The following is a 16019-nucleotide window of genomic DNA, read 5'->3' on the forward strand; positions in this document are numbered from 1 at the left end:
TTAGGTGGCATGAATGCCCACATACAGGATTTAGATGGCTATACGGACAATAACGGGAAGTCAATGCTAGACCTTTGTGAGCAACATAAACTCGTTATCGTGAACACAGGGCCTAAGTGTGCAGGGCAGATCACGTGGGAAGTGGGAAACCAGCAATGAACCATTGATTACTGTCTGATGACAGAAGGAATTCATGATAAGTTGAGAGCAATTGTTATTGATGAGGTAGGGCATAGCAGCATAGGGAGTAACCATAAACACATAATTTTAAAAATTGGATATGTAGTTGAGAAAGAGCAAGGAGAGCAAAATGGCCAGTCCAAATTTGAACGCTGAACAAATAGCAAATATAGTCACTAGAGTTGAGGAAGAACTTGGCAAATGGACAAGTAAAGAGTGGGAATATGGTGAGCCTCTAAGTGTAATAACGAGAGAAATACGGAAAGAGAAACAACATGTTCGTTGGAAAGGAAAAAAGAAGCCGAAAAGCTGGTGGAACAGGGAGATGCCAGGAGCAATCACCGAATGACAGAAAGCATCCCGAGAGCGCAGGCAGGCAAAGAAGGCGCCGTTGCCGCAGGATAAGTGGCAAGTAAATGGCAAGTATACGAGGCGAAAAAGTATATTGTTCAAATAGACTTTTTCAAGCAAAGCAAACATAAAAGGTAAAAGTGAACGTTGGTTGTCAGAAATACCTGAGAAAAAGAAGGTCGCACCTAGGATATTTTGGAACCACATAAAATTATTAGGCAGGAAGTCAGCAACAATACCACAACATATCCTAGACGAAGATGGAAAGAGACTGGAAGGAGAAGCGGCAATAAATTACATCCGAAAAATAATAGCCGAATCTTTCCAAGGCAATGACGAGGTTGTATTTGAAGAAAAAAAGAACATAAAAGAGACCCAGGTGGAAAGGGAGCTGGTGCTCACAAATTTCAGCTGCAAGAAAGCGGAAGAAAAAATTCCTAAGCGCACAGCCACAGGGCTAGACGAGGTTCCCGTTAGGCTGATAAATGAACTAGGACCAAGAAGTAAGGAAGCTCTGGTGAAGACAGAATTCACTTGTATAGACCGTTGACCATTACATCGGTAATATACAGGCTAGCAATGCGGGCAATCAAATTAAAGCTTCAAGCATGGGCAGAGAATAATGGCATTTTGGGAGAGCTTCAGAATGGCTTCAGAATAGGTAGGCGTTTGGATGATAACTTGTTTTTTCTTACTCAGTGTATTGAAATATCAAAAGCAGAAAGCAGACCGTTGTATGTGGCCTTTTTAGACATTACAGGAGCCTACGACAAAGTAGACCGCAACATTTTGAGGGATATTCTGGAAGGGGAAGGCTTAGGTAACGATTGTCTACAGCTTTTGAGAGAGATTTACCTAGAAAATACCGTTTGCGTTGAATGGGAAGGGATGAGAAGCGAGGAGAAAGTTCATATCAACAAGAGACTGAGGCAGGGGGTTCCCTTTATCCCCGGTGCTGTTTATGATGCACATGATGAGGATGGAGGGGGCGCTAGAAGGAAGTAATATCGGGTTTATTCTCTCATACAGACAGGCGGGTACAGCAGTAGAGCAGTAGCTCCCAGGTTTATTTTATGCGGACGACATTGTGTTGCTAGCTAACAAGCAAAGTGATTTGCCAAGTCTGGCTAATATCTGTGGACAGGAAGGCAACAATTTAGGTTTGAAATTTAGTGTTGGAAAATCAAGTGTTATGGTATTCAATGAAAACAGTGAACAGACCGTGGAGATACAGGGCCAAGAAATACCTCGGGTAACAGAATATAAATACCTTGGTATATGGATAAACGAAGGCAATAGATATATGGAAACACAGGGGAAAACCATAACAGTCAAGGGGAAGAGAAATGCAGCCATAATGAAGCACAGAGCGCTATGGGGATACAATAGGTACGAGGTCCTCCGAGGTATGTGGAAAGGTGTAATGGTTCCAGGACTTACTTTTGGAAATGCAGTTGTTTGCTTTAAATCAGGGGTACAATCAGGACTCGACGGGAACCAAAGGTCAGTGGGTCGCCTCGCATTGAGCGCTCACGGGAAGACTACAAATGAAGCTGTGCAGGGTGATATGGGCTGGACTAGTTTTGAAGTGAGGGAAGCTGGCAGTAAAATTTAGTATGAAGAACGGCTGAGGAATATGGAAGAAAGTGAATGGGCTGGGAGGGTGTTCAGGTATCTGTACAGGAAAAACATTGATTCACAGTGGAGGAAAAGAACTAGCAAGCCTACCAGCAAGTATGCGGCCTGTATGGTGGGCAACACAGCAACAAAGAAGGTCAAGCGGAAAGTCAGAGAGGCTGAAATAATCTCATGGGTGGCGGCAATGAAAAAGAAACCTGCCATGAGTAACTACTTAAGAGGAAAAAATGAAATCAGGAAAGAAACCATTTATGATAACTCAAACGGAAGCTCATTACTTTTCGAAGCGAGATCGGGATACCTTAGAACACGCACCTGTAAAGCGAGATATAAGAAGGAAGAGGAGGCATGTGCTTGCTGCGGTAAAGCTAGGGAAACGACGGAGCATGTTTTATTAGAATGTGAAGACATCTATCCAGCGGTCGATTTAGCCACCACTGGCCTACTTGAAGCCCTTGGTTCAGCGGGAGCAGTGGTAAAGCAAACATGTCCGCAATAGGCATTAGTAAGAGGCGATTGGAGCATTGGTGAAAGAAAAGTAGGCAAACGACAAAAGATGGAGACGTACAAAAGCACAGTTCGCAATAGGGGACCAGAAAATTTGGGGGTGGTAGTTCATACTGTTGTTTTTTTATTGTTTAACCTAGGTAGTACATTAGGCAGTATAATAGCAAGAGCTTGGTGGCGCAACCCTGTCTGTCTGGCTGGCCTGCTACAACCGACCGCTGTGGCTTAGCGGATATGCTGTGGCGCTGCTAAGTACGAGGTCGCGGGAGCAAATGCCGGCTGCGGTGGCCGCATTTCGGTGGGGGCGAAATGCAAAAGACACCCGTTTCCCGTGCATTGGGAGCACTTTAAAGATCCCCTGGCGGTCAGAATTAATTCGTAGTCCCCCACTACGGCGTGCATCGTAATCAACTGGTGGTTTTCGCGCGTAAAACCCCAGAATTCAGTCATTCTAGCCTGCTAAGCCTCGGTGGTGGCGTGGCCTAACGCCGTCGCTGCATCGTCGTCATTCGTCTTGCGACGCTCGCGCGCTGCCAACGCCCGAGCCACGCGGCACGCGGAGCCTAGGCCGCGGTCTGCTCCCTGCGAAGAGCGATTCGAAAGCAAGCTCCCCGCGAGCGTTGATTTCAGGCAGCAACCTGCTTGTCTACTCTGCACGCTTGCACTGCGGCGCTTCTCGTGTTTACCAGGCCGGTTGATCGAGCATCGAGGCCTGCTCGTTCGTGCTGCACATGCAGCACAACACCGCAGCGTCCAAGATGGCAGCGTAATGAGAGCAACCCGGATCGACGACCCTCGGTTCTTGAGGCTAACAAAGAAGCTCTTAGAGGGCCGCAGCTTCGTCAGAAAGTGCGTCAAATGAGGCTTTGCTTTCCTTACTTCAGCAGCTCGAGGATGGCCTGCTACTATGGTACTACAAAGAAAGAGTTCGCAGTGATCGTGCAGACAGGCAAGCCCACGCTCTTTTTCACCCTCAGCGTGTCCCAAGTTCACAATGAACGCCTGCCCGAACTCGTCGAGAAAGTCAAAGAGTCGGTCGAGGCTAAAGCCCCTCCATCCCCGTGCCACCCCCGCTTTCTAACCTGGTCGGCGGAAACGTGTATGGAGAGGCTTTAGTCGAGGCAAACCACCGCAGGGTTGACGCCATAGTCAGCTGCCTGCGAAATGCTTCGCATAACTTAAATTCGCCCGTTAATCCGCATATTCTTTTTCCTCCTTGGATGACTCGTTCAATTTTCTGTCGCCGACTTGACGTCTTGCCTCTTGTTCTGCTTGCCTGTCTAGGCAAGTGGCATGTACCCATTCTGGCGGAATGGAGTAGAATGCTCACATTCCTATACCCAAAAGCTTATGCTCGGGCACATATTCATTCACACATACCTAATGGCATAAGTTGTCTACCCAGGCATCTACCCAGTGACCCAAGTTGGGGTGAAAGAGGTTAGATACCGAAAATTTCATAATAACAGTTGCGTTCACTTAGGCGAATCATGGAAAGAAAGGCTCCATCAAGCGTAAAGTGCAGCCACTACATACGTTTCGGGGTGTGTGCCTGAGCCCGCCTCTCGCAGGGGCTCTCGCAAGAATGAGATTGCGAGGGAGGTCGTGCCACGGAGAAACTGACACTCTACCTAAGCCATCTTCACCAAATACTCTTAGGTCACGTTGCGCGTGACCAGGAGGCAACCGCGTGGTGCAAGACGACACGAACGTACGCTGCCTGCAAAGCGCGCTCGCTCGCAGAGCTCACCGGCGTGGTGAGCAGCAGCTGCGCCCCGAGCAGGGTGTCCCGGTCGTCGTCCGTGTCGCCCGTGTACTCGGCGCAGCAGACGCCCACGCTGGACAGCTTGGCACGCCACTCGCACAGCCGCTCGCGGCACAGCGCCTTCAGCGGGGACACTGCGGTCGGAGAACGCTGCTGCGAGCCGCCTCTTTTCACTCTCTCAGGGCGTCAACCCGAAGCACCCAAAAAGAAGTTGCGCCGTTTCAAGCTTGCCCCCAACAATGAACGCCTCGCGTGCATTTGCTTCCTTTAACCCTGGCACTACCGGTACTTTCAGGATCACCAACCCGTATCACGGTGACGTAGCGCGTTATTGACGAGAACGGGAACCCGAATTACTGCTTTAGGGCAAGTCTGAAAGGGTGTAAAAAATATTTACATGGTACTCTAAGGAATGCGTACACCCTTAAGAGTGTTTCGGTTTGTCCTATCTGTCTAACGGGCGTACTAAAATCTATTCAAAATCTATTTCAAAATTTTTAAAATCTATTTCAAAATTATTACGCTCTTGAAATAAAAGTGTAGATTGTGTAAATGCGTATAAATGAGCTTAATATATTATCGTATGTTATTCTGTTCTCAAATCTATTATTTAATGGGATGATGTTGAGTTGGTCCATCGTTTCTGAGCATTTCACATTCCGAAGTAACGCCACATAAAGAAAAGCAGCTGACAGGGCAATAACACGCGGGAAGAAGCTTTCCCAGAAATGACGAGTTGGCCTCAGTGACTTGTTGCAGCAGATCATGTGCGAGTGCGCGACGTACTGGTTTTAAATTCCTAGGCCAACGAAAGCCCACTGGTTGGCATAAATGTGCCCGATGTGTGGTCGTGGTTGATTGTGGGATTTGGCATCCCGGAAGGGATCCCATCACCCACCACAGATGTCCGCCGAAACTGTTCGTGGCTTACCAGAGCGGCGCCATCGGGAAAGAACTACCTGTCAAATGAAGCACAAACCCGCTTCTGACATTGAGGTTAATAACTTGAACCATGGGCGATATCGCTACGTGCCTGATCCGTCGGGAGGCCACGTGATAAATTGCGGCGATTGAAGGGGCCGCACATGCCAGTGCGGACCCGTAGAAGAAGAAATATGTGGGCAGCTTGGAAGCTTCGAAAGGATCGGCGACACGCAACGCTACAAACACCCCTCGTGCTCTGCAGGGGCCGGCGATGGACGTACAGGCATAGAATAAAGAACAACTTTAGAGAAGGGAAACTGTACCTTCCGCAGTGGTTCGAAAATAAGCAGCGGCAGCGCATGGAACTTACCTAGGTGGACGCCAGATGACGCTGCTAAAACAAGAAGCGGAATTGCGCATTTTTTTTTTTTTTTAGAGCATTATTCAATATGGCCGCTTTTTGCCGGTCGTGTACGCTTGCATCCGCTCGTACGCGCCGTACTCGCCTCGGCTGCCGCGTAGCCGGTGCGTTCTAATTGCCAGGAGAGCAAAGAGCCTCTACTGACGCCCATACAAACAAGCCACAAGTGAGTTAACAGAACGTGCGACTTTATTGGCAGAAGACCAGCAGTGTATGTACATTCTCGTGCAATAGCAGAAATAAAATTTGTATGTCGAGATACACTGGAATCTTTGACGCGAGCTCGTAAACGGCTCACCGTCGTCGTCACACATGGCGGTCTAGTAACGAGCGACAACCAGCGGCTCATGCAGATTGGTCAGTGTCCCGCCTGTTTGCAGCGGCAGTCGCCGTTAAAGATGAGCAACTTGCACTGCGAAACAATCGGGTGAACCAGGCATCTGCTGCCGCAGCCAACACAGCGACATGGACTACCCGGCATTTTAGCCTTAACTCCTTTCCAACCTGCACGTTACTTTTCTTTCGGAGGCCGCTAATGTGTGGCTCGCACTTGGTGTCCCACATTGTCTCAATATGGACAAGTCGCTTTCGTGGGCATCACCTTCATCAGCCACTTTTGCGGGCCTTTGCACCCAACTTCACACACGTCGGACCATGTAAGCACGTAAGCGGTCTCCGTTCGTGCTTAATCGCGGCCGAGAAAGGCAACAGGCACAATTTGCCCATGGCTGCAGCAGGAAAGGCTGAACGTGAACGGGGAGCACGAATCACGGTGTGTAAATTGGGAGTCTATGGCGCTGTGCAGATTGCAGGAGCAAATGCTTACTTCGAGAAACTGCTTTCCAGTGCAACTGACCAGGCCGCCACATCCGATAAGCATAACACGGCGACCGTAACCAAGTGAGATATCAGCAAAAATAAACGGCAATCATTCACCACATAGTGTTCAGAGAATACATTATACATTGGCTACAAACCATATGGCAACAGTGAGCATTCACATACACGGGTCTCTTAGGATACATTCAGCTGCCTACTTACAGACTTAATGCTTGCCTTCGTCGCATGTGGTGGTCTGGTATAGAGCGACAAACAGCAGTAAAAACAGATTGGACAGAGCGTCGCACCTGTTGGAACCGACAGTTGCCGTTGAAGATGAGCAACTTCCATTGCGAAGCAATCAGGTGATGCAGGCATCTGCTGCCACAACCAACACAGCGAAATTGACTATCCGGCATTTTAGCGTTAACTCCTTTCCAACCTGCATGTTTCTTTTCTGTCGAGGGCCACTAATGTGTGGCTCGCATTTGGTGTCCCACTTTGTCTCAATATGGACAAGTCGCTTTCGTGGGCATCACCTTCGGCAGCCATTTATGCGGGCCTTTCCACCCATGTGGCTATGAACTTCAAACACGTTGGACCATGTAAGCATGTATGCTTGTCTCCGTTCGCGCTTAATTGCGACTGAGAAAGGCCGCAGGCACAATTTGCACATGGCTGCAGCAGGAAAGGCTGAACGGAGAGCACGAATCATGGTGTGTAAATTGGGAGTCTATGTCGCTGTGCGGACTGCAGGAGCAAATGCTTACCTCGAGAGACTGTTTTCCAATGCAAGTGACCAGGCCCCCACATCCGATAAGCATAATACGGCGACCGTAACCAAGTGAGATAACAGCAAAAATAAACGGCAATCATTCACCACATAGTGTTCAGAGAATACATTATACATTGGCTACAAACCATATGGCAACAGTGAGCATTCACATACACGGGTCTCTTAGGATACATTCAGCTGCCTACTTACAGGCATAATGCTTGCCTTCGTCGCATGTGGTGGTCTGGTAACGAGCGACAAACAGCAGTACAAACAGATTGGACAGAGCGTCGCACCTGTTTGAACCGACAGTTGCCGTTGAAGATGAGCAACTTCCATTGCGAAGCAATCAGGTGATGCAGGCATCTGCTGCCACAACCAACACAGCGAAATGGACTATCCGGCATTTTAGCGTTAACTCCTTTCCAACCTGCATGTTTCTTTTCTGTCGAGGGCCACTAATGTGTGGCTCGCATTTGGTGTCCCACTTTGTCTCAATATGGACAAGTCGCTTTCGTGGGCATCACCTTCGGCAGCCATTTATGCGGGCCTTTCCACCCATGTGGCTATGAACTTCAAACACGTTGGACCATGTAAGCATGTATGCTTGTCTCCGTTCGCGCTTAATTGCGACTGAGAAAGGCCGCAGGCACAATTTGCACATGGCTGCAGCAGGAAAGGCTGAACGGAGAGCACGAATCATGGTGTGTAAATTGGGAGTCTATGTCGCTGTGCGGACTGCAGGAGCAAATGCTTACCTCGAGAGACTGTTTTCCAATGCAAGTGACCAGGCCCCCACATCCGATAAGCATAATACGGCGACCGTAACCAAGTGAGATAACAGCAAAAATAAACGGCAATCATTCACCACATAGTGTTCAGAGAATACATTATACATTGGCTACAAACCCTATGGCAACAGTGAGCATTCACATACACGGGTCTCTTAGGATACATTCAGCTGCCTACTTACAGGCATAATGCTTGCCTTCGTCGCATGTGGTGGTCTGGTAACGAGCGACAAACAGCAGTACAAACAGATTGGACAGAGCGTCGCACCTGTTTGAACCGACAGTTGCCGTTGAAGATGAGCAACTTCCATTGCCAAGCAATCAGGTGATGCAGGCATCTGCTGCCACAACCAACACAGCGAAATGGACTATCCGGCATTTTAGCGTTAACTCCTTTCCAACCTGCATGTTTCTTTTCTGTCGAGGGCCACTAATGTGTGGCTCACATTTGGTGTCCCATTTTGTCTCAATATGGACAAGTCGCTTTCGTGGGCATCACCTTCAGCAGCCATTTATGCGGGCCTTTCCACCCATGTGGCTATGAACTTCAAACACGTTGGACCATGTAAGCATGTATGCTTGTCTCCGTTCGCGCTTAATTGCGACTGAGAAAGGCCGCAGGCACAATTTGCACATGGCTGCAGCAGGAAAGGCTGAACGGAGAGCACGAATCATGGTGTGTAAATTGGGAGTCTATGTCGCTGTGCGGACTGCAGGAGCAAATGCTTACCTCGAGAGACTGTTTTCCAATGCAAGTGACCAGGCCCCCACATCCGATAAGCATAATACGGCGACCGTAACCAAGTGAGATAACAGCAAAAATAAACGGCAATCATTCACCACATAGTGTTCAGAGAATACATTATACATTGGCTACAAACCATATGGCAACACTGAGCATTCACATACACGGGTCTCTTAGGATACATTCAGCTGCCTACTTACAGGCATAATGCTTGCCTTCGTCGCATGTGGTGGTCTGGTAACGAGCGACAAACAGCAGTACAAACAGATTGGACAGAGCGTCGCACCTGTTTGAACCGACAGTTGCCGTTGAAGATGAGCAACTTCCATTGCGAAGCAATCAGGTGATGCAGGCATCTGCTGCCACAACCAACACAGCGAAATGGACTATCCGGCATTTTAGCGTTAACTCCTTTCCAACCTGCATGTTTCTTTTCTGTCGAGGGCCACTAATGTGTGGCTCGCATTTGGTGTCCCACTTTGTCTCAATATGGACAAGTCGCTTTCGTGGGCATCACCTTCGGCAGCCATTTATGCGGGCCTTTCCACCCATGTGGCTATGAACTTCAAACACGTTGGACCATGTAAGCATGTATGCTTGTCTCCGTTCGCGCTTAATTGCGACTGAGAAAGGCCGCAGGCACAATTTGCACATGGCTGCAGCAGGAAAGGCTGAACGGAGAGCACGAATCATGGTGTGTAAATTGGGAGTCTATGTCGCTGTGCGGACTGCAGGAGCAAATGCTTACCTCGAGAGACTGTTTTCCAATGCAAGTGACCAGGCCCCCACATCCGATAAGCATAATACGGCGACCGTAACCAAGTGAGATAACAGCAAAAATAAACGGCAATCATTCACCACATAGTGTTCAGAGAATACATTATACATTGGCTACAAACCCTATGGCAACAGTGAGCATTCACATACACGGGTCTCTTAGGATACATTCAGCTGCCTACTTACAGGCATAATGCTTGCCTTCGTCGCATGTGGTGGTCTGGTAACGAGCGACAAACAGCAGTACAAACAGATTGGACAGAGCGTCGCACCTGTTTGAACCGACAGTTGCCGTTGAAGATGAGCAACTTCCATTGCCAAGCAATCAGGTGATGCAGGCATCTGCTGCCACAACCAACACAGCGAAATGGACTATCCGGCATTTTAGCGTTAACTCCTTTCCAACCTGCATGTTTCTTTTCTGTCGAGGGCCACTAATGTGTGGCTCACATTTGGTGTCCCATTTTGTCTCAATATGGACAAGTCGCTTTCGTGGGCATCACCTTCAGCAGCCATTTATGCGGGCCTTTCCACCCATGTGGCTATGAACTTCAAACACGTTGGACCATGTAAGCACGTATGCTTGTCTCCGTTCGTGCTTAATTGCGACTGAGAAAGGCCGCAGGCACAATTTGCACATGGCTGCAGCAGGAAAGGCTGAACGGGGAGCACGAATCATGGTGTGTAAATTGGGAGTCTATGTCGTTGTGCGGACTGCAGGAGCAAATGCTTACCTCGAGAGACTGTTTTCCAATGCAACTGACCAGGCCCCCACATCCGATAAGCATAATATGGCGACCGTAACCAAGTGAGATAACAGCAAAAATAAACGGCAATCATTCACCACAGTGTTCAGAGAATACATTATACATTGGCTACAAACCATATGGCAACAGTGAGCATTCACATACACGGGTCTCTTAGGATACATTCAGCCGCCTACTTACAGACATAATGCTTGCCTTCGTCGCATGTGGTGGTCTGGTAACGAGCGACAAACAGCAGTACAAACAGATTGGACAGAGCGTCGCACCTGTTTGAACCGACAGTTGCCGTTGAAGATGAGCAACTTCCATTGCGAAGCAATCAGGTGATGCAGGCATCTGCTGCCACAACCAACACAGCGAAATGGACTATCCGGCATTTTAGCGTTAACTCCTTTCCAACCTGCATGTTTCTTTTCTGTCGAGGGCCACTAATCTGTGGCTCACATTTCGTGTCCCACTTTGTCTCAATATGGACAAGTCGCTTTCGTGGGCATCACCTTCAGCAGCCATTTATGCGGGCCTTTCCACCCATGCGGCTATGAACTTCAAACACGTTGGACCATGTAAGCACGTATGCTTGTCTCCGTTCGTGCTTAATTGCGAGTGAGAAAGGCCGCAGGCACAATTTGCACATGGCTACAGCAGGAAAGGCTGAACGGGGAGCACGAATCATGGTGTGTAAATTGGGAGTCTATGTCGCTGTGCGGACTGCAGGAGCAAATGCTTACCTTGAGAGACTGCTTACCAATGTAACTGAGCAGGCCCCCACATCCGAGAAATGTAACACGGCGACCACAACCAAGTGGGGCAGCAAAACCAGATTCTGCAATCTATCATTCAGTGTAGCTTGCGCAAAGACCCAGGCTATCGAGGAAGAAGAGCAACCATCAACGAGACTAGGAATATGGAAAATGAGAAAGCTTGCATTCAAGAGAGAAGCCACCCTGCTCTGCAAGCATTGAAGGCCAAAAACATCAAGAAAAGTAAAATGGTGCATAGCAAACAGTGCGTAGGTTAATGCAAGAAACATGTCGATGTTGCATCAGCTATTTCAGGAGAGGAATTGTGCATGACAACATGCACTAAAAGGTACTGCTACAGATATGTTACGCTACTAGACAGTGACTGGTATTAAGTATCAGCGAAGAATCGGTTGACCTTTATGTTTGGATGAGGATGAATGATCTCTAACGAGAATGGGCAATGAAAAAGCTTGCATTTATAGAAGAAAAATTACACTTGGCACAAATGGAATTGACATGGCCAGGAAGCTGATTAAGGGCAAACTGATGGAACTCTTTTGGCCAGCGTCGTCCGTGCTTGATCACAAGTTGCAGGCGCATCTGAAGACGAAGAATTTCCATAAAGTCCTTTTTGAGTTACCTGGATGACTAAGCCAATTTGTCCGCGCTGGTGGAATGGTGGCTGAAGCTCTTTTCAGTCTTGACACAGTGCTCTGCAGACTTGATATCTCATGTAAATTCTTCTGCATGCGCTTCTTTGTTCGTGGTGTAAAAGCCTTGCAAATTCAGGTCCAGCCCCTTTCTGTTGGTGTGGATAGGAGCTCCTGTGATGACCAAGGTATGCTTGGCATGGACTCTGTTGGGGCAGAACGGTGACACATGAGATACAGCACAGATTAGCCAAACTCATGTGTGTTTTCTTTTATGTTCGAACCAGCAAGCACAAGCCTCGTGACCCACTACAAACGGGCCCAACGGGGCTAGTGCAGAGTAGAGTATAACCCCGGGTCGACGCTTGGCCAGCGTCACGACTCGTTAAATCGTCGTTTGCCGGCACTTTATTAAAGTTATTCCTATCCTATCCTATCCTATACTGAACCATAAACATGAGCAAACATTCATTTCTGCTGCAAACAAATGACATGTATCTCAAGACTAGCAAGACAATACAGCATATATCAAGCATATTTATTTCTGAACCACATGTTGTTTACCTTGTAGTAGCAGCCAATGTCCACACAATGGCCTTGTTGTAGCAGGCAGCAGCTTCTGTTTAGTGTGTGGAGTGTGTTGCTTTATACTGGTGCCATCCTCATTACTGCATGTCTGGAACAGAAATTTGGCTGAATCAGAAATTGAAGAAAAGCACAATTTTGCAATATGAAATGCAAGAAGGTGTGACATATATATTGTAATGGTTTGCGACTACAGAACACATGCAAATATACCCTGTCTGTTCTAGGGCGCTTAAGCACCACGTTAAATAAATATTGCTGTTGTCCATAAATTTATGCCTGCCTAACTATACAATGCATGTGAACAGTTTAAGTATTATTATTATCACAAATGAGAACATTTGTGCGTTCATTTATACACTGGAAGAGATCACACTGCTGGTTCCACAAGCAAATACATGAAAGTCATGAAGCTATTAAAACTGATGCATTATTTTTCTGCACGAACGTGATGCACTGCTGCAGTACTGCAAAAATAAATGCCCTACGGTAAACCAAACTGAACAGCAAGAACATTTGGAACCAACAAGTACGAAATATGAGTGAATTATCACGCTTGCAACTGTTTAATACATAAAATTCTGTACTTTCACATCATTTTACCAAAGGATTATTCGATTTTGTGGACGAAAAAAGTTGCCGGCGGACTCGAAAATAAGTTTTATATGTATATTGTTAAGGCTACCCAGTCACCTATGGCCACGGCTACAATAAGATGAAAAATGAGGCGCGCGTTCCGATATCGCTCTTTCTTTCCCGATTGTATGTGTATAACGACAGCCTCGCCAGTAACGGTTTATTTAGGAAACAGCAACGGAGGATCCCGACTGCCATATGCTGCGCAGGATCTAGTTCGTTAACTTGTCTCCGCCTGTAAGTTAATGAGACGAATATTATATAACGATTCAAGCAGCGGTGTTAAACGACTCACCGTTATTACCGTTGTCAGCCGCACCAGAATCCAGCTCCCGTTTCGATGCAGACGTGTTCCGAATGGCTCACGACCGATACCCAACTTTCGGGCTTACATGTCCGCTTGCAAACACGTCACTTCACCCCAGGTTAAATAACGCGTGACATCGAAGCGCAATAAACTAGTTTTAGCGAAAAAGAAGCAACCAGTCTGAGCGCACGAACGAATGAATCCGTGCCGCCATGTACTCGAAAATACCGGTAAAAATTTTAAATCCAGGCCAGAGGTCACGTGAAAGATCGATGATGCTGAACGCTATTTGCGTTTATAATGACAAAGAAACAATAAACTTACTTACAAAGAATACAATATCAAATTAGCAATGATAATTTCGCCCTCTTTTTCATGTAATAAACGTGCTTCGGTAATTGTAGGAGAAAGTTTGCAAAAAAAATTGCGCTTATTACGGCGCCTTCAGCGGAAAATGTTCAAACTAACGTAAGCATCCCGAAGTGATATTACTATGCTGGTTTTGTTAGCAGCAGCGCGCGGTCGATTTTTTCGCCCTCTGTGGCCATTTGTTGAACTTGAGAGTGTGCGGGGCCTGGTACAGGCGCTCGGGCGAGACTCTATAGGCGAGACCCAATCAACCAATGGGTCGCGGGGACGACGGGCAACATTTTCCAACTCTCTCTGTGACCGTGCAGCACACGTGACGGCCATCGCGTGCCGGCGTGAACTGCCAAACTTAGGGTGCCTCGATGTCACACGCGTAAAAGCGAAAAAAACTAACTTTATTAGAATCAGCAAACCCAGATCCTAAATTTGTGCTGTCTGCCAAAGCGCGCCGCTACGTGCTCCGACACAATATGGCGGCGCTGCCTGACGTGTCACCACCCTGCAGCGCAGATCGAGACTGTACAAGGCGCAGCAGGCGCGGGCCAGCAGGCGCCCTTCCGGTGCACGCCATAACTGCACGCAACTGTGCACACACTGTGAAATACAAATGTTAAAAACAAAAAACCGGCCATTTCTATTTTTCCTACAGAAAATTATTTTCATACTTCTTTTTTTGAACGATTACTTGATTTTAAACATGTCATTTGTTTTCTTCAGTTTAACTCAGAGTTTTTTCTTGACTTTGGCAAAAATGGACCATTTTTGGACCACACGGTAAAATTATATTTTTTTTCATCAATACTACGAGCGAAATTGTATTTCTCCGTCCCGTTTATACAGTCCTCAACAACACTTGCGTGCTGCTTCACCAGCCACGTAACCAAAGACAGACTCATATTTTGAACGATCCCTACATTATACACCAGGTTGCTAACTGGTGCAAAAATAATTATATAGCTATAAACCCTTCTAAAACTAAATTCAGCATTATGAGATCCTATCAAAAGCCGATATTTACTTCGGTAGTTCTGGCGCTAGGTCTTAATATTATCTCTGCCTGTGATTCGGCCTCATTTCTTGGAGTGCGTTTAGACGTGACTTAGTTTTGGCTTGCACATGATCGACATCAAGAAAAAAATTGATTTTGGTATTCGTGTGATAATTAAAGCCAGACCATATTTTTCCACTAATGCCCGATTGTCTCTCTATTCTCCCTTCATCCACAGTCATTTAAGCTACGGTAGAGCTGCACGTGGGGGAACACACATCGATCCCATATTTCGTCGGCGCAACACATCCAAAACCAAGCAAACCGTATTTATTTATTTATTTATTTATTTATTTATTTATTTAGGTACCTACAGCGCCCATTCAGGGCATTTTTCTGGGGGGGGATACAGTTGCGAAACATATATCGTCATGCAGATGACACTGTGTAAATAACAAACAAAAAACAATAAAAATACAACGCATTCCAATACTAAACAAACTGATAACAGAAGAATCATGAAAGCAAAAAAGACGTAAATATTGTCATATGAACAAGCGTATACAAAAAATTCGAAAACGCACAGCAACACAGAACGAAAAAAATGAATTCAACAAAAGTTAATTCAACAAAAGGCGTGACAGAGCATTTTCAAAAGAAGATTGCGAGGCTAAGACAACTTCTTCTGGCAATTTATTCCAGCCATGCACGGGTTTGGGAAAAAGTGAGCTTTTAGAGACATTTATACGGCACTGCTACTCTTGAACCTTTAAGGAATGGTCTCAACCATTCTTTAAAGGTTCAAGAATACCAGTGCCGTATAAATGTCTTACCGTACAATGTGTTACCGTATCGTTACTTTCAGTCCTCGCTTTCTAATGCTCTTACATTACTTAGGCAATGCAACGTTTTATGTCTTAGGAAGTTATTTCAATTTAATTGCATGTGCTTCTCCTTTTTTAAATAATTAATCAACTACGTTTCCACCTTATCAACGACAACTTATTATAAAACTCTTACTGTACACATTTTTCAGGTTTACATATTTACAGATTTTTCGCCCCGGAGGTTGGCCCGAGCCAAACAGAAATGACTACCACGCACTAGGGATAGCACACGCAACAACAAATCTCGCCCCTTTTCTCCAATCCCGCAAACTCGTCGCCAAACAAACAAATTACAGATTTCACCTTACACTAGGTGCATTAAACAGAGGAAAATCCCGAAAGGTCTCAGAATTAAGCTTAGATGCGCCCTCGGTTCTTTGCCCTCCAGGCTATT

The 16019-nt window shown here is 46.6% G+C and overlaps 1 long non-coding RNA gene across 1 annotated transcript; it reads right to left on the reverse strand.

The window, feature by feature from the left end:
• Window positions 1-9065: 9065 nt before the first annotated feature.
• On the reverse strand, window positions 9066-13947 carry LOC140216836 (uncharacterized). The gene is made up of 3 exons (XR_011893533.1): window positions 13370-13947; window positions 12418-12529; window positions 9066-12059 (listed from the first exon to the last, which is right to left on the reverse strand). It is a non-coding gene; the product is annotated as an uncharacterized lncRNA (long non-coding RNA).
• Between the last annotated feature and the right edge of the window lie 2072 nt (window positions 13948-16019).

Source organism: Dermacentor andersoni, chromosome 3 (genome assembly GCF_023375885.2).
Source record: "Dermacentor andersoni chromosome 3, qqDerAnde1_hic_scaffold, whole genome shotgun sequence".
Taxonomy (NCBI): Eukaryota; Metazoa; Arthropoda; class Arachnida; order Ixodida; family Ixodidae; genus Dermacentor; species Dermacentor andersoni.